The sequence below is a fragment of the Miscanthus floridulus genome, chromosome 1 (genome assembly GCF_019320115.1).
Source record: "Miscanthus floridulus cultivar M001 chromosome 1, ASM1932011v1, whole genome shotgun sequence".
Lineage (NCBI taxonomy): Eukaryota > Viridiplantae > Streptophyta > Magnoliopsida > Poales > Poaceae > Miscanthus > Miscanthus floridulus.
Window position 1 is genome coordinate 4,375,789 of NC_089580.1, and position 24,064 is coordinate 4,399,852.

The following is a 24,064-nucleotide window of genomic DNA, read 5'->3' on the forward strand; positions in this document are numbered from 1 at the left end:
GATTTCTGATCTCCGGCTTCAGTTTATGAAGTATTGCAACTTATACTATGCATAAAGGGTAAGAGGAACTCTAGACATTAGCCCGTTTTCCCCCCTTTGGATTCACAATAATTGTCTTGCACACACATATGACATACCTGACAAGTACAAAAGCTAAGTAATATTCTCTTAGTGAAATCGGTCTTGCTAGGCTAACTCTTGGCCGGTGGTATCGTGGCATATAACTAGTCATTCATGACCTACGTCAGAATAGGCGACCACTGCCAGACTATCATTGTCGATTGTTCTAGAACCGACAGTGATTTACTGTCGGGTCGTAAGACTAGAATCCGGACAATGATTGGATCATATGCACCCAACAATGAAAAAGACCCCTTTCACTACCACCTCGAACCATGCACCGACAGTGATATTCTAATTATCATTGTCAGTTGATAATAACATGAACCAGCCGTGATATTCCAATGTCGGGTCATGGCTTGACTCGGCAATGCATAGCAATATCACCTGCTGGTTTTTTGTTTGATTGATCAGCAGTGTCCTAGCTATAGTATAAAACCCTAGCCCCCTACTTCCTCCTTCCTCCCAGCTCGAGCACACCCATCCAAGGAGGCATCTTTCCACTTCTCTCTCTTTTGTTGCGATAATTTTTCACCAAATTGCTCTAGAGGGGCTTGGTTTTTTTAAGGATGGACATTATCTCCTTGTTTTAACGTGGGTAACTAGCAATCCTTTGAATTTATAGCTTATTTTGTTCTTAGATTGTTTATTATTCTCATGCTTGTTTTTTCTCATTTTAGAGAGCATTCCTTTCATAGAATTCTTCATGAAGGCTACCAATTTTTTGGTGAATTCGTAAGGTATCGATAATTTAAGGATAGTACATGTGAACCCATTTAATTTGTAGCTAGTTTGCTTCATTAATTAGATTGCTTTTGATTCTCTAGCAAATATGATGGTTTAGCTAGTTTATTTAGTTTCCCCATTTTAGTGTAGCATAGAATAGAATTGTGATGAGGGCTACTAATTTTTAATGAATCCTATGTAGTTGGCCCCAAAATCTACCCTTTTAAAACTTTTGTTAAGTACTTCTAAAGCCCAAATCTTCCTTCTTTACCAAGATAATATGACAAGCCCGATCCTCTGACACGAACTTGACCAACACATCACCGTCTTTGGATGTCTTGGTTGCAACTTTTTCCAATGACCTTGATCATACAATCTGTGTTTCTTCCTTGGCATGGATTGTACAAACTTATTGCCTTCTCTTATATACCCTTGATTTAACCATGAGTTACCTTTCATTGCAAATGTTTCATCCACCCTTGACTTCCAAGTATGGTCAACCCTTCCTTGTCTATGATCCTTTACGAGAACAAGTAAAGCAAGTGCGTGCTTTATATCCAATGCAAGGCCTCCTTCAGCCATGAAGTTAGTGGAGGCAGATGCCAAACGCGATTCAAGCGAATCACCTTTGGAACCCGAAACATGGATCATCAACCCTGGAAGACGAAGAACCCTAGGGGAATGCACAATGATGGAACCACCCCAACACATTGGAGTCCAAGAGAAGCATGAGAGGCTGCACAAGACCATATTTAGTTAAACTAGTCAAAAGACCATAATTAGGGAACCCTTGGTGTCCTGACAGATTGTCCATGGGCATATCATGGACTATTTGTAAGTGACATATCAGCCTACACACATATGCTCTGCATATGGTAGACCCCACCTAGACTAGTCCAGCTCTGTTATTGTCCAACGGATAGTCTGTCAAACAATTATAGGGGATCCACACAGCCTGGGTTCCGATGAATAATCCATTGGAACCACAAAACATTAAACAATTGGACCGATACCGTCGTCTGCACAATACATGGCACCAACAAACAGTCCGTTAGAGCCCATGGACGGTTGTTCCATATAATTTTGTGGTGTTAGGCACATAGCCCCATTGGTCACCTGCCAGCCCACCCATACCTACACAACACTAGTTCCCTCCCTCTGCCTCCGTCTCCCTTGTTCCCTCCCACACAATAGAACAAGAGACAACAGAGAAAGAGAGGAGAGGAAGGAAGAAGGAAGAAGAAAGGAGGAGAGGAGCAGGGTGCCAAGCTCCCCTTGGTCCCAAGTATTCTTCTTCCTTAAGCTCCCATGAAGGTCCTCAAGGCTGATCTCCCACCTCATGCCACCCCTAGGGCAGAGTTACCACAGGAGGAGCACCCCTATGCACTTGATGAGCCACCCAAGCCATCTCCCACTCCATCCCCCACTCAATCACCCTCCCCTTGAGCTCTAGCCCATCCATGGCCAACCCAACCATGGATTAGCTTGAGTCCTCCACACACAACGCATGAGAAACCCAACACTTAGAATGAGTCCCCATGTCACTAGGTGTCGGGGACCTAATACCGGGGTACCCAGTGAGGTGGAACTAATAACCATCGAATGTTGAAACTTCCTGGTCAGACAAGAACACTACTATGCGCTTCTTGCCCGAACGACGGAAGATTGGTCCCGCCTCACCCGACCCCTGAGGGCTAGACTCCAGCCTCGCCCGATGGCTAAGGGTTGGCTCTGCCTTGCTCGATATCCGAGGGCAGGCTCCGCCTCGCCCGACCCCCGAGGGCTAGACTGCTGCCTTACCCGATGGCTAAGGGCAGGCTCTGCCTCACTCGACGTCCAAGGGCGGGCTCCGTCTCACCCGATGGCTAAGGGCTAGACTCCACCTCGTCCAATGCCTGAGGGTGGCGTCGCCTCACCCGATGGCTAAGGGCTAGCCCTGCCTCGCTCGATGTCTGAGGGCAGGCTCTGCCTCGCTCGATGACTGAGGGCTAGCTCCGCCTCGCCCGATGACTGCACCCTGATCCTTCATAAAGACGAGCACAGGGTACGATAGGACATTCAAGTCAACCACAGTATCGAGGGCCATGCCCTATATGCCTATAGTGCCCGAACAGGGCACCGTTAGGATATGATGGGACATGCACTTTAAGACCTTTCTGACCTAACAGTGCCCGAATAGTGTTGTAGGCGCCGACTTTTGTCCCATAGTGTTGTAGGCACCGCCATCAGCCATCGGACATGGATACTAACACAAGCATGCGACAATCACTACAATCTAAGACTAGAATTCACATCACCTACTAGTGATGGACATAGTGTCACTTCCCCGTCTACTCCCCGAAGGGTCATAGCTTGGCCCTCTGACATGCCGCACCATCCTCCGGCGTAGGATGGGATGCACCCACTTGCTAACAGAGGCCAGGGCATGACCCTATAAGGATCAGTGAACACTGCCATCCCTACATGGTCTACCATGTTAGCAGGGCAGGCACACAGGGAAAAGGAAGACCTAGCTCCCCCGAAGGACCTTCTCTACCTTTGGTTTTTTCCTCTTTCTCCCATCTAGTAACCCCTGCTCCCCCTTGGTCTATAAAAGGGAGGGTAGGGCACCCCACTAAGGGGACCGAATTTTGATCGATCATTTTTGACACACAACACACAGCCAAGCAGCAACCGAGCTCTTGGCGTCCTTTTGACCTTTCCATCAGAGACTTGGGACCCATCCCTCTCTCGGACCGTTTGTACCCCCTACTACTGAACCATTTTTCAGTACTAATAACATGAGCAGCAACTAGACTAGGACGTAGGGACGTTCTGCCCGAACCAGTATAAACCTTGTGTCCTTTAGTACACCATCCGAGCCTAACGCGCAACAATTATAAATTTACTAGCCGGTGCTTGTTCGAAAACACCGACAGTTGGCGCGCTAGGTAGGGGGCCTTTGCGCAGTTCCAAATTAAGCCTTGGATGGCTAGCCACGCAATCAGCTAGGTCCCTAGCGCACACTGTGCATTTCGGTGACCTAGACTACATCGTCATGGTGGGGGGAGAGTTAGGCATTGGCCCACGCCGCCACCCAGCCTCTCCCCTCCAGTCAGCTTCAACTACGGGAGGCTTGAGCGCCGGCCCGTCATCTCTCCTAGACCCCAGCCGTCCAGGGAGGACCCACGCCGCCTCACCCTCTCTCCAAAACACTTCGCATGAAAGCACCCCGATGGTGCTTCCAGTTCGGTCTTCAGCAATGCCACGTGCGAACCGTTAGCCACCTTGTGGCACAGCGCACGATCCCGTCCCCAGTGAACAACGAGTTCGTAGGGATGATCGAAAGCAGTCAAGGAATCCCTCCACTGGCCTCCTCGTGGAGGGGCCGGGGTTGGACTCTGGCTCTGACTCCAGCAGGGGGAGCCATCACCCTTCCTAGGAATGTTTCATGGTGGAAACCCCCAAGGGACATGTTGAAAAGCATCTCCATGGAGGAGACTACTCCGGTAGGCAACCTCGGCGATGGAACCGAAGGGGGGATAGTCAGCCCCACCTCACTTGGGGGTGGAGCAACTAGAGCCCAAAAGCAGGACATAGACAAAGTCGGACAACAACTTGTTCGGGAGTATGCGGAGGTCGATCAGGAGATTGAACGACTATGGAAACAGTGGGCGCACAAGCGCCGTGGCCCATGACGTAAACCAAAGGATCATCGCCGATGATGAAACCCTTCCTCACTTCGCTCGAGGCAAGCCAGAAACATCACCGCCGCAACAGCCTTGCTTCATGGCCTTCTAGATGCCACAACGCCCGAGGATCGTCGGGCCCACCACAAAATACGCACGCTGCTCGAGCGTGTGGTGGCGTAGCAGGCGGAAAGCTCATTGTCCTAGTGATGCGAGCTCGACACCAGCTAGCGTACGCCCTCGGTGTGTCCTGCTAGGGACGCATCAGTCCACCAAGCACCATAAGGCATCGGGCAGCGCGGTGTGATCCTAGTACATCAATGTCTCGGCCACAACCGCGACGCACACAGCACCATCGACGCCTGTAGACGCGCCTACATCGACCCAAGGGAAGGAACCCGCCATGGCTATCATCCTCAACGCGGCGGACGCTACGATAGCGGCAAGGACTGGAGCCCAAGCCCTAGCCTCCTAGGGCCTCAGGCCTTCAGCCGACACATCCTCAATGCTGCATTCCTGCCAAGGTATCGACCGCCTACCAATATCCCTAAATACTCTGGGGAGACAAACCCCAGACTTTGGCTTAAAGACTATTGGCTTGCCTGTCAAGCCGGTGGTGTGGATAATGATGACTTCATTATCTGCAACCTCCCACTATTCTTGACCGATTTGGCACGAGCATGGTTGGAACACCTACCGTCCAACGCAATCTAGAGTTGGGCGGATCTGAAGGAGATCTTTGTGGAAAACTTCTAGGGCACGTACAAACGCCTTGGAAACCCATGGGACCTCAAGAACTGCCATCAAAAGGCCGGTGAGACCCTCCATGGGCACATCTGGTGCTTCTTCCTGGTAGTGCAACGAGCTCCCTAATATCGCCGACATCGACGTGATAGGAGCCTTCCTGTCCTGGACGACCTACAAGTCTTTGGTTCATAAGCTAGGATGCAAGGGCCCGTGAACCACCAAGGAACTCCTAGACATCACCACCAGCCACGCCTCAGGAGAGGAGGTGGTCAGAGCAATCTTTGAATTGCCTCAAAGGCAAGGCAAGGCGGGACGAGGGTGCCGATGAACGCACCTCCAATCATTCCGCCAAAAGAAAGAATAAGAAGCAACAGCGCAAGGACTCACTCATGGCCGCTGCTGACCACAAGGGTGGTTGGAAGCCCGCTGAGGGTGCTCCGAACCACTTCAAAAAAATGCTTGAGGGGCCATGCTCGAACAACACCTTCCCATAAAGCATCTGCTCAAGGACTGCAGCCTCATGCGAAAGTTCTTGTTCAGAAGCTCCAACAAAGGGGAGCAAGGGAAGGAACCTGCCCCCACTACGGATGACACCGAGGAGAAGGACGATGACTTTCTGACACTCAATGGCTACCTCATGATCTTTGGAGGATCAGTGGCCTATGACTCCAAATGTCACCAGAAGGTTACATGCCGCCAAGTCTACATGGCCCAACCGGCCACACCACCCTTCCTCCGGTGGTTGGAGTCCACCATAACCTTCGATCGGACCGACCATCCGGATGTTGTCCCACACCTGGGAAGGTATCCACTTGTGGTAAACCTAATCGTCGGCCCAAAGCAACTCACCAAAGTACTGATGGACGGAGGCAGTGGCCTCAACATCATGTATGCCAAGACGCTCGACGTGATGGGCGTCGACTGGACGCGCCTCCACCCAACCCGAGCGCCTTTTCACAGCATCATGCCTAAGAAGCAGGCCATGCCACTCGGGTAGATCGATCTACCCGTTACCTTTGGGGATCAGTTCAATTATAGGACTGAGACTCTCACCTTCAAGGTGGTTGGGTTCCTAAGAACCTTCCACGCGATCCTAGGACGACCATGCTACGCAAAGTTCATTGCCATCCCCAACTATACATACCTCAAGCTAAAGATGCTGGGCCATCACAGGGGTCATCACCATCAGCACCTCCTTCTAGCACGCCTACAAGTGCGAGGTCGAGTGTTGTGGCCATGCCACGGCAATCATCGCCTCCGGGGAACTCGCCACTCTCGGGGAGGAGGTCTCCGAAGAAGCGTTCGACGTGAAGAAATCGACTGGGTCATTCAAATCAGCAGAGGGCTCTAAGGGGGTCCTCATAGATCCCAATAGCTCCAAGGGTAAAACGGTACGCATTGGTACCACACTTTTCTTCGAATAGGAAAGCGCGCTCGTCGACTTCCTCCACGGCAACAAAGACATCTTTGTGTGGAAACCCTCGGATATGCTAGGCATTTCGAGGCAGGTCACCGAGCATACCTTGAAAATCCATCCAGGCTCCAAGCCAGTGAAGCAACGCCTGTGTCGCTTCGATGAGGAAAAGCGCAAGGCCATCGGTGAAGAGATAGCGAAGCTATCGGCCACTGGATTCATCAGGGAAGTACACCACCCAGAGTGGTTAGCTAATCCTATTCTTGTATGAAAGAAGAGCAGGAAATAGAGGATGTGTGTTGACTATACGGGCCTCAACAAAGCATGCCCAAAGGATCCATTTCCTTTGCCGCGCATAGACCAAATAGTCGACTCTACCTCGAGGTGCGAAACCCTCTGCTTCCTTGATGCGTACTTCGGCTACCATCAAATCATGATGAAAGAATCCAACTAGCTCGCGACATCTTTCATCATCCCCTTTGGATCGTTCTGCTATGTCTCAATGCCGTTCAGTCTGAAGAACACTGGGGCCATGTACCAGCGCTGTATGCTCAAATGCTTCGGGGACCTCATCGGGCAGACTGTTGAGGCCTATGTTGATGACATCATGGTCAAGTCCAAGTGAGCCAACCATCTCGTTGCCGATCTTGGGCAAACCTTTGCGAAACTCGAAGAAGATTTTGGGGTCCCAAGGGGCATGATACTCGGCTTCATCATCTCCGAGCATGGCATCGAAGCCAACCCAGAGAAGATTTCTGCCATCACAAGAATGGGCCCGATTCAGAACATAAAGGGGGTTCAGCGAATCATTGGGTGCCTCACCGCCCTCAGCCAATTCATCTCACACCTCGGCGAATGAGGTCTCCCCTTTATCGACTCCTGAAGAAAGCCGACCGCTTCGAGTGGACGTCCGAGGCCCAGGAGGCACTTGACATGGTCAAACTACTTCTAACAAAGCCCCCGATCCTAGTTCCTCCAAGCAACGAAGAATCCCTCCTGCTATACATAGCGGCCACCACGCAGGTGGTCAGCGCTGCCCTGATAGTAGAGCGGGAGGAAGAGGGGCATGCCCTCAAGGTGTAGCACCCTGTGTACTTCATCAGTGAGGTACTATCCGACTCCAAGACCCGCTACTCCTAGATCTAGAAGCTCCTATACACCGTCCTCATCACCAAGAGGAAGCTACGTCACTACTTCAAGTCACACCCTGTTACGGTCGTGACGTCGTTCCCCCTCGGTGAGGTCATCCAGAGCTAGGATGCCACAGGAAGAATCGTGAAGTGGGCGCTCGAGCTGATGGATCAAGGCATCACATATGCCTCCCAAACAATAATCAATTCCCAGGTGTTGGCTGACTTAATCATGGAATGGACCGAGGTCCAGACACCACCGGCGGTCATCGATCAATAGTACTGGATGATGTACTTCGATGGATCGCTGATGAAGAGGGGCATCGGCGTGGGGCTAGTCTTCGTATCACCCCTCAGGTCTGCATGAGGTACATGGTTCGGCTCCATTTCCCCTCATCAAATAATGTGGCTGAGTACAAAGCGCTCATCAACGGCCTATGAATCGCCATCGAGTTGGGCATCCAACGCCTCGACATCCGAGGCGACTCTCAGCTGGTCGTCAACCAAGTCATGACAGCTGCCACAATGCCAAGATGGCTACGTACTACTAGGAGGTCTGACAGCTAGAGGATAAATTCGATGGCCTCGAACTCAATCACATCCCAAGGTGCCTCAACGAGGTGGCTGACGCACTTGCAAAAGCGATGTCTGGTCGAGAGCCAGTGCCAACAGGCATCTTCACCAGCGACCAACATAAGCCCTTGGTATGCTACAAAGGGTCAGAATGGGCCAACAATGGCCTGTCTGATCTAGCCCTGAGGGCTGACCAACTGATGGCTCCCTCTGGCCCTGAGGTCATGGAGCTTGAAGAGGAACCAGCGATAGAGCCTGACCCCCTAGACAACTAGAGAACACTCTACCTCGACTACCTCCTCTATGACGCGCTGCCGATGATAAGATGGAGGCTCGATGGCTCGCGCGTCGCGCCAAGTCCTTCGTTCTTGTAGAAGGCAAATTCTACAAACGGAGCCACACCAGGATCCTGCAGCTCTGTATCCCTATTGAACAGGGGAAGCTTTTGCTGAGCGATATCTGTGGTGGGGTCTGCAGTCACCACACCGAGCCTAGAACATTGGTTGGGAACGCATTCCGACAGGGCTTCTACTGGCCCACTGCAGTAGCCGACGCCGAGCAAATCATATGCACCTACGAAGGGTGCCAGTACAATGCATGACATGGCCCTTCACGGTCTGGGGGCTCAATCTGGTCAGGCCTCTCAAAAAGGATCCCGTGGGCTACACCCACTTGCTTGTCACCGTAGACAAGTTCACAAAATAGATCCAAGCTCGGCCGATCTCCATCATCAAGTCTGAGCAAGCTATTATGTTCTTCCTCGACATCATCCATCGCTTTAGAGTACCGAACTCCATCATCACAGATAATGGCACATAGTTCACCGGCAAGAAATTCATTTGATTCTGCAATGAACAATACATCTGAGTCGATTGGGCTGCTGTCGCGCACCCCCGAACGAACGGGCAGGTCGAGCGCGCAAACAGCATGCTCCTACAGGGCCTCAACCCTAGGATCTTCAACCGGTTGAACAAGTTCGGTGCACACTAGGTCGCCGAGCTCCCTACGGTGCTCTAGAGCCTAAGGACAACTCCTAGCCAGACCACCGGCTACACACCTTTCTTCATGGTCTATGGTTCTGAGGCCATCCACCAGATGGACCTCGACTATGGAGCACCAAGAATCAGAGCATACAATGAATAGGGAGCCAAGGCATCCCATGAAGATGCCATGGACCAGCTAGACAAAGCCCATGACATCGCCCTCCTCCATTCGGCCAAGTACCAGCAGGCGCTGCGTCGGTACCATAGCCGACGGGTGCAGGACTGAGCCTTCAACATCGGGGACCTGGTTCTATGCCTCATACAGAGCAACAAGGACTGTCACAAGCTCTCCCCTCCCTAGGAGGGGCCTTACATCATCACGGAAGTACTCCATCTAGGCGCCTACAAGTTGAAAACCATCGACGGTGAGGCCTTCACCAACGCCTAGAACATTCAGTAGCTATGTCGTTTTTACCCTTAAATAAACGCATACTCTTTCTTATCAGTTTTGTCTCAAAAAATCCCCAATCTTTAGTGACTTCTGACCCCTACAAAGAGCGAGGGGTCGGACCTCACTCAGGGGCTGATATAAGTACGCTTATCTTGCAAACACTTTCTGTGTTATCTTTGCAAACATTCTCTGAGTTTTCCCTCTTTTCTCATAGCGAGTCCTGAGGGCTAGGATTTCAGGAACAAAATCTGAGAATAACTTGTAGGACTACGGGAAACCCATGCCCCGGCGGCTATGGCCTCCTTGCTCACTAGTGTGATCAAAATTGGCTCGCCCGCACTCTAAGTTTTCACTGACCTTAACTATGGGAAGGGGCGAAGGCACCAAGCCTCTTTTACAAAAAGAGGGAGAAAAGCCAAAAAGCTGTTTGCCGTAATGAAAGTTAGGAAACTTATTCATTTTTCACACAAATTCATCGCTTACAAAGTAATTTCATCATGAAAAGGACTGACGTATTCATAAATACAAAAACTGTTCACTTTGGGGCTCCCTCACAAACTTATTCTATTATAGTTTCTGATCAGTTCTACTATGAGTATACTACTGATTGCCGCGCCACGCTCTCCATCGGCGACTGTCCTACCGCTCCGTGGGATCCTCAAGGGCGTCGTCATCTACAAGCATCGAGCACCACGTCGGTGACTATGGCACCTCCGTTGGGGCGTCCAGGGACTGCACCATCGTCATTAGCCGCAACCCTAACAACAGCACCTCCGCTAGGGCATCTAGGGACTATGCCATCATGATCAGATGCAACCCTAACAACGGCACCTCCGCCGGAGCATCGAGGGACTATGCCAACGTGATCAGCCACAAACCTGACAACAATGTCTATGCGGGGAACGTTCCCCACCGAAGAAAGGCCGCTAGGAACGACGGCGAAACCGATGACCCTCAGCACCCTCTAGTGCACCTCTTCCTTCGACGGAAGCGGTCCCTTCTCGGCAAAGGCAGCAGACACCATCTCATCTACATTGGATGACCTCTAGCTCGACATCACGCTCTGGATTCATGAGCGGATCTATGAGTTTTTCTATCCCTGGCATTACCCTCTCTCACTTAGGAACCGCTGCGACGCACGAACGCATTCGATGGAAAGGAAGGAGAAGAGGTAGAGGCTCAGAAGTAGGCTAAGGAATGGGACGTGAACTCCCCTCTCCCTCCCTATTTAAGGAAGAGGCGCAACAGCTGAGGAAAGGCAAAAGGTTGGGACAAAAAACTCTCTTCCTTCCCCTATTCAATGCAGATGGGAAATCAATGCCGACAGGTGGAACGACCCAACGATGGAACCCCCATCTAGGGGGGCCCAACGGGCCTCCTAGGTCAATCAGACGGCCTAGGTAAAACAACGAACGAACGATCACTGAAAGATAAGAACCTCTATTACTTACTTTGCGTGTTAATTTCATTACCAAGCCTCCGACCCTAGCAACGGTAGGGGCACGAACATTGCTCGAGGGCTACCGAGGGTGTCTACTTGTTTAGACATCCTGATCGCACGACCCCTCCTTACATTTAAAAACCAGAGACGCGGGGTGCGGGTGTATAACTTTGAGTAAAACTAGATAAACTGCTAGACCCTATGCCCCGGTAGCTACAATGTTTTTGTTCACCAGCATAATAGAATTCATAGTTTCCCATACCCCCAAGTTCTTGCATCCGCCTTCTCAATAAGGGTTCAGAGGGGTCTGCCTATAGAATCTCCTTCAAGGAGAAGCTGTCAGGTCGCTTAAAGTCAATCGAACGGCTCGAATCGCCACCGAGAGATGGAAACAAAAAATCGCAATGCCCGTGCAGGTCATGTCGGCCCCATCACAAACGTCGGACTCGAACCCCGCACGGACATGTCCGGTAAGAGCCTCTCGTTGCCCATACCACCGAGGTAACCTTACCAACCCTCGCTTTCATTTCAATTAAGTCATACATTAATCCCATCATACACACGTTGCATATGCGATCGTCGCATCTCAACACTTCATGTCACGCCATGAAGCGGCGCCTGCCTCATTCGATATGAGCGACAACCGACCGAGGTTCGAAGGTTGGCCTATGAAGGGCTCGAGGCCGCCTCACGTCAAATAGAGCCAAGGGAGAAAAACCGTGATGAGCCCCAGCAGCCTTGCCCGACCCCGCTCAGAAGCGGATAGGGACATCTTGACCTTTCTCATTCAATTCAAACCTTGAGCCAAACCCACAGAATCTCCGTCGAGGAGAGGCCAACGGGCCACCTGAGCCTACCGAACGGCTCGGGCATCCACCGAGAGGCGGGTTAAGAAGTAGTGGAATGCCACATGAGGGCTCCACCGACCCCATCAGCGAATGATGGACCCAGATTCCACACGAACATACCCATTAGTGAGCTCATTGAGCGTGACACTCGAGCCGTCGAGGCAAGTGTCGTCAACTCAGCCCCTCCGGTTGCAGAAACCGAGGATGGGGTGACCCGCGAAACACAGTTGACCCCTATCAGACCCTAAGGGGCTCGGAAGCTCAAGCCGCTCGATCTGAGATTGAGAGATTGAGGTTCGAAGGCTGACCCGCGAAGGGTCTAAGGCCGCCTCGCGTCCAACAAGAGCCAAAGGAGAAAACACAGATGAGCCTCAGTGGCATTTGCCCAACCCACATTGAGGCATCAAGGGTCATCTCAACCTTCTAAGTTCAATCCAGCCTCTTGACGAGCCCATAGAGTCCCCATTAAGGGGGAATCTGTTGGAAGGCAGGTCAAGGAGCAACGAAACGCCGCTCGAGAACTTTGCTGACCCTATCACAAAGCAGTGGGATCAGATTCTGTTCGAACATCCCCATTAGCGAGCTCATCAGGCACGTCACTCAAGCCATCGAGGCAAGTGACATCAGCCTCAATCCCTCTAGTTGCGAAAAAACCACGGATGGGGCGACAGTCACAAAACAAGCCAGCCCTTGATCGAATCCCCACCACAGTGCGGGGGCTCGGGGAAGGCTGGGCCAGCGATAAGACCAAACACACGATCATGGAACCATCGCCAAAATCCAAAGTAAGGGATACATGCGAATACAAGAGCAAGTTCACTACCCTCAGTTTCGGTCTCCAGTAACATCTGGCCCCAATAGCCGCAAGGGGTCAGATCATACCCAGGGGCTGACAAAGGTATAAATATCTCCTCTTTTTCAAAACATTCATTGCATTAGACCTTTTCGTCGTGCTAAGATTGGTGGCAAGGTTCGTGGGAACAGATAAACGAGCACACCTAGGTAAGACAGCAAAAAGCCCACGCCCCGACGACTATGGTAACTTTGTTCACCAGCATAATTCAAATTTCCCCCTTATACACCTCAGGCTCTATGGTCTTAACAAACGGAAGGGTCGGATCGCATAAACCTTTTTTCTCGATTGCAAAAGGGAAGAAAGTAAGATCAAAACGAATGAAACAAAATTATGAAATGAAACTATTTTCGAACACGAAAGTACCGACACTTGTCCATATATTACTGATAAATGTTTGGCAAACTTATCCAACTAACTACTTCCTTGAAGGGAGAACCATGTCTTTCAGCCTGTTCGCCAGGTTCCGCGCAATGGGAGTCACCGCCTTCTCAATCTCATCCAGCTCAGAGTTTTCATAGCCAGGCGCAAAGACAAGGCTCATTACCTCCAAGTTGATTTCCTGATCATAGTGAGAGCGGGCAATAGTAAAGGCTTGGGTGATCCCGACATGAAAGGCATCGTCCTCAAGCTGGCCCACCTGCACCATGATACCCGTGGCACGGGCCGCAAGTGAGCTGGTTTCCTCTGGCTGCGCCACCCCTAGGTCATCGAAGACCACCCCGACGACAGCGTGTAGGAGATCGTGATCATCACTCTCAGCCTGAAGAATCCCCCACACCTCGGCGAGCTCTGTGCCTAGCCCGGTAGAGACGTTCTTGGCCTCCAGCCTTTGGGTCACGGCGACTCCAAGATCCGCCCGGAGGGAGTTGACCACCTGACACGCCTCATCGCGCTCTTGGATGGCCCGGTCACGCTCCTCGTGGACTGAGCCACACTCCGATCGAAGTCTTTCTACAGTCTGGCGTAGCTCATCTCGCTCCTTGGGCAGCCGGGAGATCTCCCCGACATCCTAATTCGCCCTCTGCTGTAGGGCCGCGGACCTTTCCTCGGCCCTCAACTTGAGATCCTGCTCCGTCTCCAGCTTAGCCAGGAGGTCGATGGCCCGCTGGCTAGCCTCGGCATCCTTCTGGAGCAGTTCATCCTGCTCCTTTCAGACCCTGGCAACCGCCTCCTCGTCCTAATGTACCCTAACCGATAGATCCTAGAACATCCCGCGGACCACCTCCGCGTCCCGACGCACCTCGGCTTCCCGCTGTTGGGCGACAGCAAGCTAGGCACTCACATCTCCGTGCAGCCGGGCCTCCTCGGTGAGGTGGTCCCATTCTGCCTTCTGCTCGCAGAGGAACTGGGATTTCCCCCAGCTACGAGCAATAAGGGACTGAAAAGAAGACCGATATCAAAAATATGAAAAATACAAGAATACATGAAGAAAAGAAGAAGGCGGGAGGGAAGATCAAGCGCATACCCGGCCAGTGGGAATGATGACATCACGTAGGACGCCCCTGGCCTATCTTAAGGCATCCATCATGGCCGAGAACCCAATGTCGAGACTCTCCCGCTCCATGCTCTTTGAAGCATCGTCGAGCGAGAAGAGAGTCGACATTGGGTCCTGAGGCGCCATCCACCAGAGCGGTGGCTCACCCCACGCAGGCGACCCCCTGCTGATCCTCTCCACCACCGCCACTATGCTTGAGGACCCTCTGGCCGTGTCCTCCTCCATTTGGCCTGCCTCGGGCAGTTGCCGCTAGGGCCTGTCGGTGGCATAGATTACGTCCGCTCTCTTGGACACCGCCGTGGCTACTGTCCGGCTGTTCCTGACTTGGCACGGTCGTGGCCACCTCCGCTTGCTGACACCTGGGGGCTCGACTTGTGATGCCACACCTGACCACAAGAGGTGCCACAAGCGTGGGCGGTGGCTCTATCCCCCCCCCAATGTAGGCGGCAGGAGTCACCTCCACCGTCGTCTGCTCAGCGACCCCCGAGGGCTGCTTCCTCAGCCTCGGTGCTCTGCCTGACCCATCGAGGGCATGGGCACCACCACTGGTGGTGCCTGACCTGACCGATAAGGCCGCAACATCGACTCCGCTCCTGCCCAAAACTAGGAGTGACGTCAGGCGACGACACCCGTTCCGCCTGAAGAGTGACACTCTTCTTGGGCTGCCGACACCAAGGAATGGCCCCAGTCGCAAGAGTCTACAAAAAGTTAAAAGGCATAAGGTCACACCGAAAAACAGGAAAAAAAAGAGGAATCGGTGACTTACTCCGGCGCTGTTGGGCGGTAGGAATGTTTTGGGGATGAACCCCTAGATTCCTGCTCCAACTCATCCGAGCGGGACCACTTCGAACCCACCTCCTGCTCTCGGGCAGAGGGTCTCACCTCCCTTATCTTCGAGGGTGCGACGACAAAGCCACCCCTCTCTGTCGGTACCTCAGGCACGGCGGCAGGGCCGCCCGCCCCCATTGGCTCGTGGGGCACGACATCGGAGCCACCCCCTTCATCAGCACCTCGAGCGCGGCGGCAGATCCACCTCCCCCCATTCACCGATCCTCCGCCAGCACCCCGGGTGTGGCGGCGGATCCACCGGCTCCCACTAGACCCAAGGATGGGCCCAGCTCCACTGCCCTCATGGACTCACTTCCCCCCACGTGGAACAGGAAGGGTCCCTACGTGGACAATTGGGTGCCTGTCAGCAAATCCTCGCCCCTCCAATACATCCAGATGAGGACATCACTTCTTCAGAGGTACCCGCTGATCCTCCAACCATCATGCAAGGTCCAATGACCCAGGCTCGAAAGCGACAACTCAATTTAAAGGTGAGCTCGTTCTTAAGCGATACTTTTCATACTTTTGAGAATAGACTACTACCTAATGATGTTATCTTGCTTAGGAACATTGGAGAGGGTCATGAAGGACTTAGATGAAGTGGTGGAGGTGATGATGACCAGCAAGGACGTCCAACACAAGTCAGAGGCCCAGTCCAACAAGAATTCGAGTCTGCCTCGGCCTCCAGGACCAGTCTACCTTAAACTGGTCACCCAGGACGCATCTGGACTTTGTTTTCAATGATCCACATATGGATGGAAAGCTAATTTGATAAGGAAGCCAATCCAAGTGGTTTCACATCAAAAGCTATTCGGAATCAACAGGAATCGTCAAAACAAGTCAGCGTCCAGAATCTGCCAGGGTGCTGCGACACTGTCTTTTGGTCCGTTGGACCATGTATCGAGTTGGGGCCCATTAGGGGCGTGTCCAGGGGTCTTGCATGACCCTAGAGTCTTCATAAACAGCCGCCGCCCCTCCATTAGGGTTCGAGTTTTGCTTAGAATATTCTGTCAAGAACAGTTTCGCCGTTCATCGGTTTGTGAGACCCCAACTTCGTGAGTTTAATCATTCATCTGCAATTTGGTTGCATTCTTTCTTATTCTTGCTTGTGTTCTTCATTGCGCAGGCAGGGATTAGCCTTCTTGGCGAGGTCAACCTGGTCCATGACTCGGTTGAAAACTAGAGGAGCTATGGTGCTAAGATTGCAGGGTTCGATCTTTCGATCTGAAGCCGGATCGGTGTGTCATTCTCCGCCACAACGATAGTTACCATTACTTGACGGAAGATCGGGATCCCCATCTCCATTAAGTGGTAATCAGAGCTAAGGTATACCATCAGGTTCACATTTATTCCCTAGTTTGAGTGTTTCGCATTCGTCCCATAGTCCAGTGCCATACTCGTTTTTCCTGTCCTAGAACCTTTCGCGCCATAGCCTTTGCATATTTCAGTTTTAGAGTCCGTAGTGTTGAGTTTGTGTCCTGGTCGAGGTCTTGTTGCTAGTTAGGTCGTGTTAGAGTCCAGTTCGCGTGTTTTTTCCCCATCGTTTCCATCAAATCTTGGCTGTTGTGACCAATTTTGCACACATTGTTCCCGTTTTGTCCTCTAATTCGGAGCCAATTCTTAAAACTGGTCTAGTTTTCGCATACGAACTCCGTTTTCGACGTTCCATATACGCAAATCGATCAGAAAAAAAATTCGGATCCATCCATCCCTACCAAAGCTAGGGTTCGAAATTTTTAGATTGGTCAAAAAGTGGTCACAAGATCCTCTTTTCGTGGTCACAAGGCTTTTGTCGATTTTGATCCAGTTTTCTAAAAATTCAACAGGCAACGTCTTTCACTTGTTTGAGCTCATATTTTCTGTGGTTACTTCTTTTGTGCTTCTAAGTAAAGGAAAAATATCAAAAAATAAAAATAAAAAGTCGAAATTTCCCAAAAAACAACGACAGCCCAAAAAATAGAAAAAAAGAGAGGGGCAAAAGAGGAACAATATTTAGAGGAGCACATAGAGAAGACCAAAGTGAGCTGTGTTAGCGTGTGTTGTCTGGTTCCTTTTTGTGTTGCTGTCTCCATCCACCATACTTGTTTTTCTCACACCTATCACCTTGCTATCCACCATACTTTTGTCACACACCTGGTACTTGTAACACTTTAGACCAGCAACGAGAATAAGTACTTTGGACTATAATTCAGCATTACTTTCTATTACTGACTTGTGTGCCAGATATACATATTACTCTTTGAGTGCCTTCCAAGCTCCACAAACTCTTTAGATCAGTACAGACAAAGGACCTTGCAATCTCGGTACCACTGCCTCACAGGTATCACGAACCAGCCGCCGGTTGTACTGCCCACTGCTTGTGTTGGTAAGAACTTTGTAAGAGCTTGGTAAGACGCTTCCACTTGCTATGAAAAGTGACACCATTGCAACCACGAAGTCATTTGGTAGGGATAACTTTCACCGTTTGTTCCTGTTTTTGTGTTTTCAATGGCAAGAGATGAACAGACTAGAGATAACAACCCTAAGGGTTTCAATGAGTGTGTCAGTCAAGAGCAACTACAAGCTGTTGTAGAGGATGCCCAAAAAAGGATGAATGAGGCCGTCAGGAAGGCCGTCACTGACGCACTCATTGAACTCAACATTGGCAACAGCATGGAGAGGTTGGACAAACGAATTTCCACACTAACCGACAAGGTTACTGAGTTGGAAACATTGGTGGTGGTCAACAACAATGACGTCTCTGATAGCAACACCGATGGTCTCTTGCAAGAAGACACGGTGCATGATGCCGCTAGAAACATGGATCGAGCAACTTTCCGACAAGAGAGATTACGACAACGTCTTCATCGCAACACAACAGGTATGGGTGGTGTCCACCACCACCGTCAAGGTAATAATCACCATGTGCCCGATGATCCTTATGCTAAGATTAAGTTCACAATACCATCTTTTTCGGGTCATTATGATGCTGAGGGATATCTTGATTGGGAGATGACGGTAGAACAAAAGTTTAGTGCCCACCTTGTACCTGAGCAGCATAGAGTTAGACAAGCTACTAGTGAGTTTAAGGATTTGGCCATTATTTGGTGGAATGGGCTAGCTACACAGGATGCTTTACCTGGTACATGGGAAGAACTTAAGGTAGCTATGCGTGATCGTTTTGTTCCTCCTTCTTATCATAGAGACTTGCGTAAGAAATTGATGCATTTAGAACAAGGAGATAAATCTGTACAGGATTACTATGGTGAGCTCCAAAAGAGATTGATGCGCTGTAGTGTTGTGGAGGGAAACGAAGATGCCATTTGTCATTTTTATTCGGGTTTGAGGCGTGAGATTCAGGACATTGTTGATTATAAAGAATTTAACACTGTCAGCCAGTTGTTTCAGTTTGCTATGCTTGCAGAAAAGGAATTGCAGGGGCGTGAACAGCAGGGCAAGAGCAAGGTCAGCACCAGCACATACACGCCACTCTCGGCACCATCTTCGGGGCTGACCAAGCCAACCACTTTTCTTGCACCTCCACCAGCGAGCAAGCGACCATCAACCTCTGGAGTTTCCGCTACACCTGAGGCACCTCCCGCAAGACCTTCAGATTCAGGCAAAAATTCTTTGCAGGTGCCTACCAAGAGTTCCTCATCCGTTGCATCGACGGGACGCACTTCGGGTATTCAGTGCCACCGCTGCCACGGCATTAGCCATGTGCAGAAGGATTGCCCAAGTCAGCGGGCATATATTGCTACAGAAGATGGTTACATCAGCACCTTTGACATTGAGGATGAAGAAGACCAAGATGCAGATGAGGAGGATGGCGAAGTCCTTGGTGACAAAGCCACGGCGTCCTATAGGAGCATCATTGTATAGCAGGTGCTCAGCTCACAAGTCCAGCAACCTGAGAAGCTACAACGCCATAACTTGTTCTAGATTTTCTTCGTCATCAGCGACCGTTGAGCACATGTCATTATTGATGGAGGTAGCTGCAACAATTTGGTGAGTTCTGATTTGGTCAAGAAGCTTGGCTTGACCACACACCCACACCCACATCCATACCATATTTAGTGGCTAAATGATTCTGGTAAAGCAAAGGTAACACAAACTTGCAGAGTTTCATTTTCCATTGGTTCTTATGCTGATTCTGTTGATTGTGATGTGGTACCTATGCAAGCTTGTTCACTTTTATTGGGTCGTCCTTGGGAACATGATAATGATGCTACACACCATGATAGAAGTAATAAATACACTTTTGTGCATAAAGAAAAGAAAATTACTTTGGTACCTTTGACCCCTGCTCAAATTGTACAAGCTGATAGAGAACGCGCTGCTAGTTTGAATGATGTTCAATCTGAAAATCAGCAAGTTGCTAATTCTATTTTTCCACCTAAAAAGGATAAGTCTACATCTATTTCTAAGGTTGAGGGGATTAAATTGAAGGGTGGTGTTATGCTTGCAACAAAATGTGACTTTGCTGAAATTTTTGATGATGATATTTCCTATGCTTTGGTATGCAAACGAGCTATGTTTTCGCTTGATGATATTGTTAGCTCGGTACCTCCTGCTGTCACTAACCTTTTGCAGGAGTATGAGGACATTTTTCTAGCTGAGATACCCCCAGGGCTGCCACCTATGAGAGGGATAGAGCATCAAATCGATTTGATTCCGGGAGCAACCTTGCCCAACCGTGCTGCTTATCGAACCAATCCTGAGGAGACTAAGGAAATTCAACGACAAGTCCAAGACCTTTTGGACCGCGGGTATGTACGTGAAAGCCTTAGTCCTTGTGCCGTTCCTATACTTTTGGTTCCTAAGAAAGATGGAAGTTGGCGTATGTGTGTTGATTGTAGAGCCATCAATAATATTACTATTTGGTATCGTCATCCTATTCCTAGGCTAGACGACATGATTGATGAGTTGTGTGGTTCTATAATTTTTACTAAGATTGACTTGCGAAGTGGCTACCACCAAATTAGAATGAAACTTGGAGATGAATGGAAAACCGCATTTAAAACCAAATTCGGGTTGTATGTTAGTAATGCCTTTTGGTTTGACAAATGCACCTATCACTTTCATGCGCTTAATGAATGAGGTTTTAAGAGCTTTTATTGAACATTTTGTGGTAGTTTACTTTGATGATATATTGATTTATAGCAAGTCTTTTAATGAACATATGAATCACTTACGTGCTGTTTTTAATGCTTTACGTGATGCACGTCTATTTGGTAACCTTGAGAAGTGCATCTTTTGCACGGATCGAGTTTCTTTTCTTGGCTATGTTGTAACTCCATAGGGAATTGAGGTGGATGAGATGAAAATTGAAGCCATAAAGAGCTGGCCGGTTCCCCAAACCATCACACAGGTGAGGAGTTTTCTTGGTCTACCGCCGCTTCGTCAAAGATTTCAGCACCATTGCTGCCCCATTGCATGAGTTGACGAAGAAAGGAGTGGTGTTTCATTGGAGAGAGGTACATGAGGAGTCCTTTGACACTTTGAAGGACAAGCTTACACACGCACCATTGCTGCAACTTCCAAATTTTGGTAAGACTTTTGAGCTAGAATGTGATGCTAGTGGAGTTGGCATTGGTGGTGTTTTGATGCAAGATGGTAAACCAGTTGCTTACTTTAGTGAAAAAATACATGGTCCTGTTCTTAATTATTCCACGTATGATAAAGAATTGTATGCACTTGTTCGTTCTTTAGAGACGTGGCATCATTATTTGTGGCCTAAAGAATTTGTTATTCATTCTAATCATGAATCGCTTAAGTATCTTCGCTCTCAAAATAATCTGAATCATAGGCATGCTAAATGGGTTGAATTTAATAAATCTTTTCCTTATATTATCAAACACAAGAAAAGGAAGGATAATGTGATTGCTGATGCTTTGTCTAGAAGATATATATTGCTGTCCCAACTTGATTGCTGAATTTTTGGTCTTCAATCCATTAAAGAACAATATGCGCTTGATCCTGATTTTAAGGATGTGTTGCTTAATTGTAGAGAGGGACGCACATGGAATAAGTTTATGATCAGCGATGGGTTTTTGTTTAGAGCTAACCGCCTATGCATTCCAGTTGGTTCCGTTCATCTTTTGTTGTTGCAGGAGGCACATGGAGGCGGATTGATGGGACATTTTGGTGCCAAGAAGACGGAGGAGGTGTTGTCCACACACTTCTTTTGGCCAAGGATGAGGCGAGATGTAGAGCGGTACGTGGCTCGGTGTGCCACATGTCAAAAAGCTAAGTCGCGATTGAACCCACATGGTTTGTATATGCCTCTTCCTATTCCTTCTACTCCTTGGGCAGATATATCTATGGATTTTGTGTTGGGATTGCCAAGGACTAAGAGGGGGAGGGATAGTATTTTTGTGGTGGTTGATCATTTTTCTAAGATGGCACATTTTATTCCTTGTCATAAGAGCGACGATGCTGTTCATATTGCTGACCTTTTCTTTCAAGAAATCGTTCGCTTGCATGGTATGCCTTTTACTATTGTTTCAGATCGTGATGCAAAATTCTTGAGTCATTTTTGGCGCACGTTGTGGAATAAATTGGGGACCAAGCTGCTATTTTAAAACATGTCATCCCCAAACTGATGGACAAACTGAGGTTGTGAATCGAACATTGTCCACCATGTTGAGAGCCATTTTGAAGCACAATTTGAAGATGTGGAAAGAGTATTTACCATACGTGGGGTTTGCATATAACAGGGCGGAACATTCCACCACCAAGGTAAGTCCTTTTCAGGTAGTGTATGGTTTTAACCCCCGTGCTCCTATTGATCTTTTGCCTTTACCTACCACTGAGAGAATACATAGTGATGCTAGAGAGCGTGCTGATTTTATTCGTAAATTGCATGAAACAATTAAAGCAAATATTGAAAGCATGAATGAAAAGTATAGAATTGCTGGTAGTAAAGGTAGAAAAGAGATTAAACTTGAACCGGGTGATTTAGTTTGGTTACATTTAAGAAAAGATAGATTTCCTGAGCTATGTAAGTCTAAATTAATGCCAAGAGCAGCTGGTCCTTATAAGATCATCGAGAAAATAAATGATAATGCCTATGAACTTGAATTGCCACCCGAGTTCGGGGTTAGTCCCACCTTTAACATTGCAGATTTGAAACCTTATTTGGGAGAAGAAGATGAGCTTGAGTCGAGGACAACTCCAATTCAAGAGGGGGAGGATGATGAGGACATCACTTCTTCAGAGGTACCCGCTGATCCTCCAAGCGTCATGCAAAGTCCAATGATCCGGGCTCGAAAGCGACAACTCAATTTAGAGGTGAGCTCGTTCTTAAGCGATATTTTTTCATACTTTTGAGAATAGACTACTACCTAATAATGTTATCTTGCTTAGGAACATTGGAGAGGGTCATGAAGGACTTAGATGAAGTGGTGGAGGTGATGATGACCAGCAAGGACGTCCAACACAAGTCGGAGGCCCAGTCCAACAAGAATTCGAGTCTGCCTCGGCCTCCAGGATCAGTCTGCCTTAAACTGGTCACCCAAGGCGCATCCGGACTCTGTTTTCGATGATCCACATATGGATGGAAAGCTAATTTGATAAGGAAGCCAATCCAAGTGGTTTCACATCAAAATCTGTTCGGAATCAACGGGAATCGTCGAAACAAGTCAGCGTCCAGAATCTGCCAGGGTGCTGCGACACCATCTTTTGGTCCGTTGGACCATGTATCGAGTTTGGGCCCATTAGGGCCGCGTCCAGGGGTCTTGCACGACCCTAGAGTCTTCATAAACAGCCGCCGCCCCTCCATTAGGGTTCAGGTTTTGCTTAGAATATTCTGTCAAGAACAGTTTCGCTGTTCATCGGTTTGTGAGACCCTAACTTCGTGAGTTTAATCATTCATCTGTAATTTGGTTGTATTCTTTCTTGTTCTTGCTTGTGTTCTTCGTTGCGTAGGCAGGGATTAGCCTTCTTGGCGAGGTCAACCTGGTCTGTGACTCGGTTGATAACCAGAGGAGCTGTGGTGCTAAGATTGCAGGGTTCGATCTTTCGATCTGAAGACGGATCGGTGTGTCATTCTCCGCCACAACGATAGTTACCATCACCTGACGAAAGATCAGGATCGCCGTCTCCATTACATCCCAATCCACGTCGGCTACTACCTCGTCAAACTCCTTGTCATCGTCGTCATCATCGTCGCTGTCTATCTCCTCTCCTCGATCCCGTGCTTGCTGCTTCCGTAGCATCTTCTTCTTTTTGAGCTCCCTTGTCCTCCTATCCCACTCGACCACGGTGTGATTCGCTGTCGCTAGGATCTGGTCCTTCGGCAGCGGAGCTGGGCTATCCCTGAGGATGAGTCTTTGGCTGGTCCTGCTATCCCAAGGTCAACATCAAGGGGCCAGAAATTCAAGTGATGAGGAGGCATGGGAAAAGGGAACTTACAAAATCGATGAACCCCGGTTCCGGCCACATCGGGGGATGCCCCCGCACCGGGTATATGAAATCAAGGACATGCCGGCGCTGTCCTTTAAAGGCTTCATCGCCTCCTTGATCTGTTGTGCCACTTCAGTGGGGGGAGCGCTTTGTCGATGAGTGCCATCCCTTAAGGCGATGCCTCGGGCACCATTAGAAATAGGGGGAGCGCATGGCTCATCAGTGGTGCCACCCTCTATGCGTGGTAGGCGTCGATGATCCCTGATCCCTTCATGCCCCTCTCCTTCAGAATTTGGTGGGCGGCGAGATGGTCCTTGATCCTCTTCTTATCTTTGTCCAGGACACCCCACTTCCTCGACCCCAGGACATCTTCGATGATGCGCCCGGAGAACACCGGCA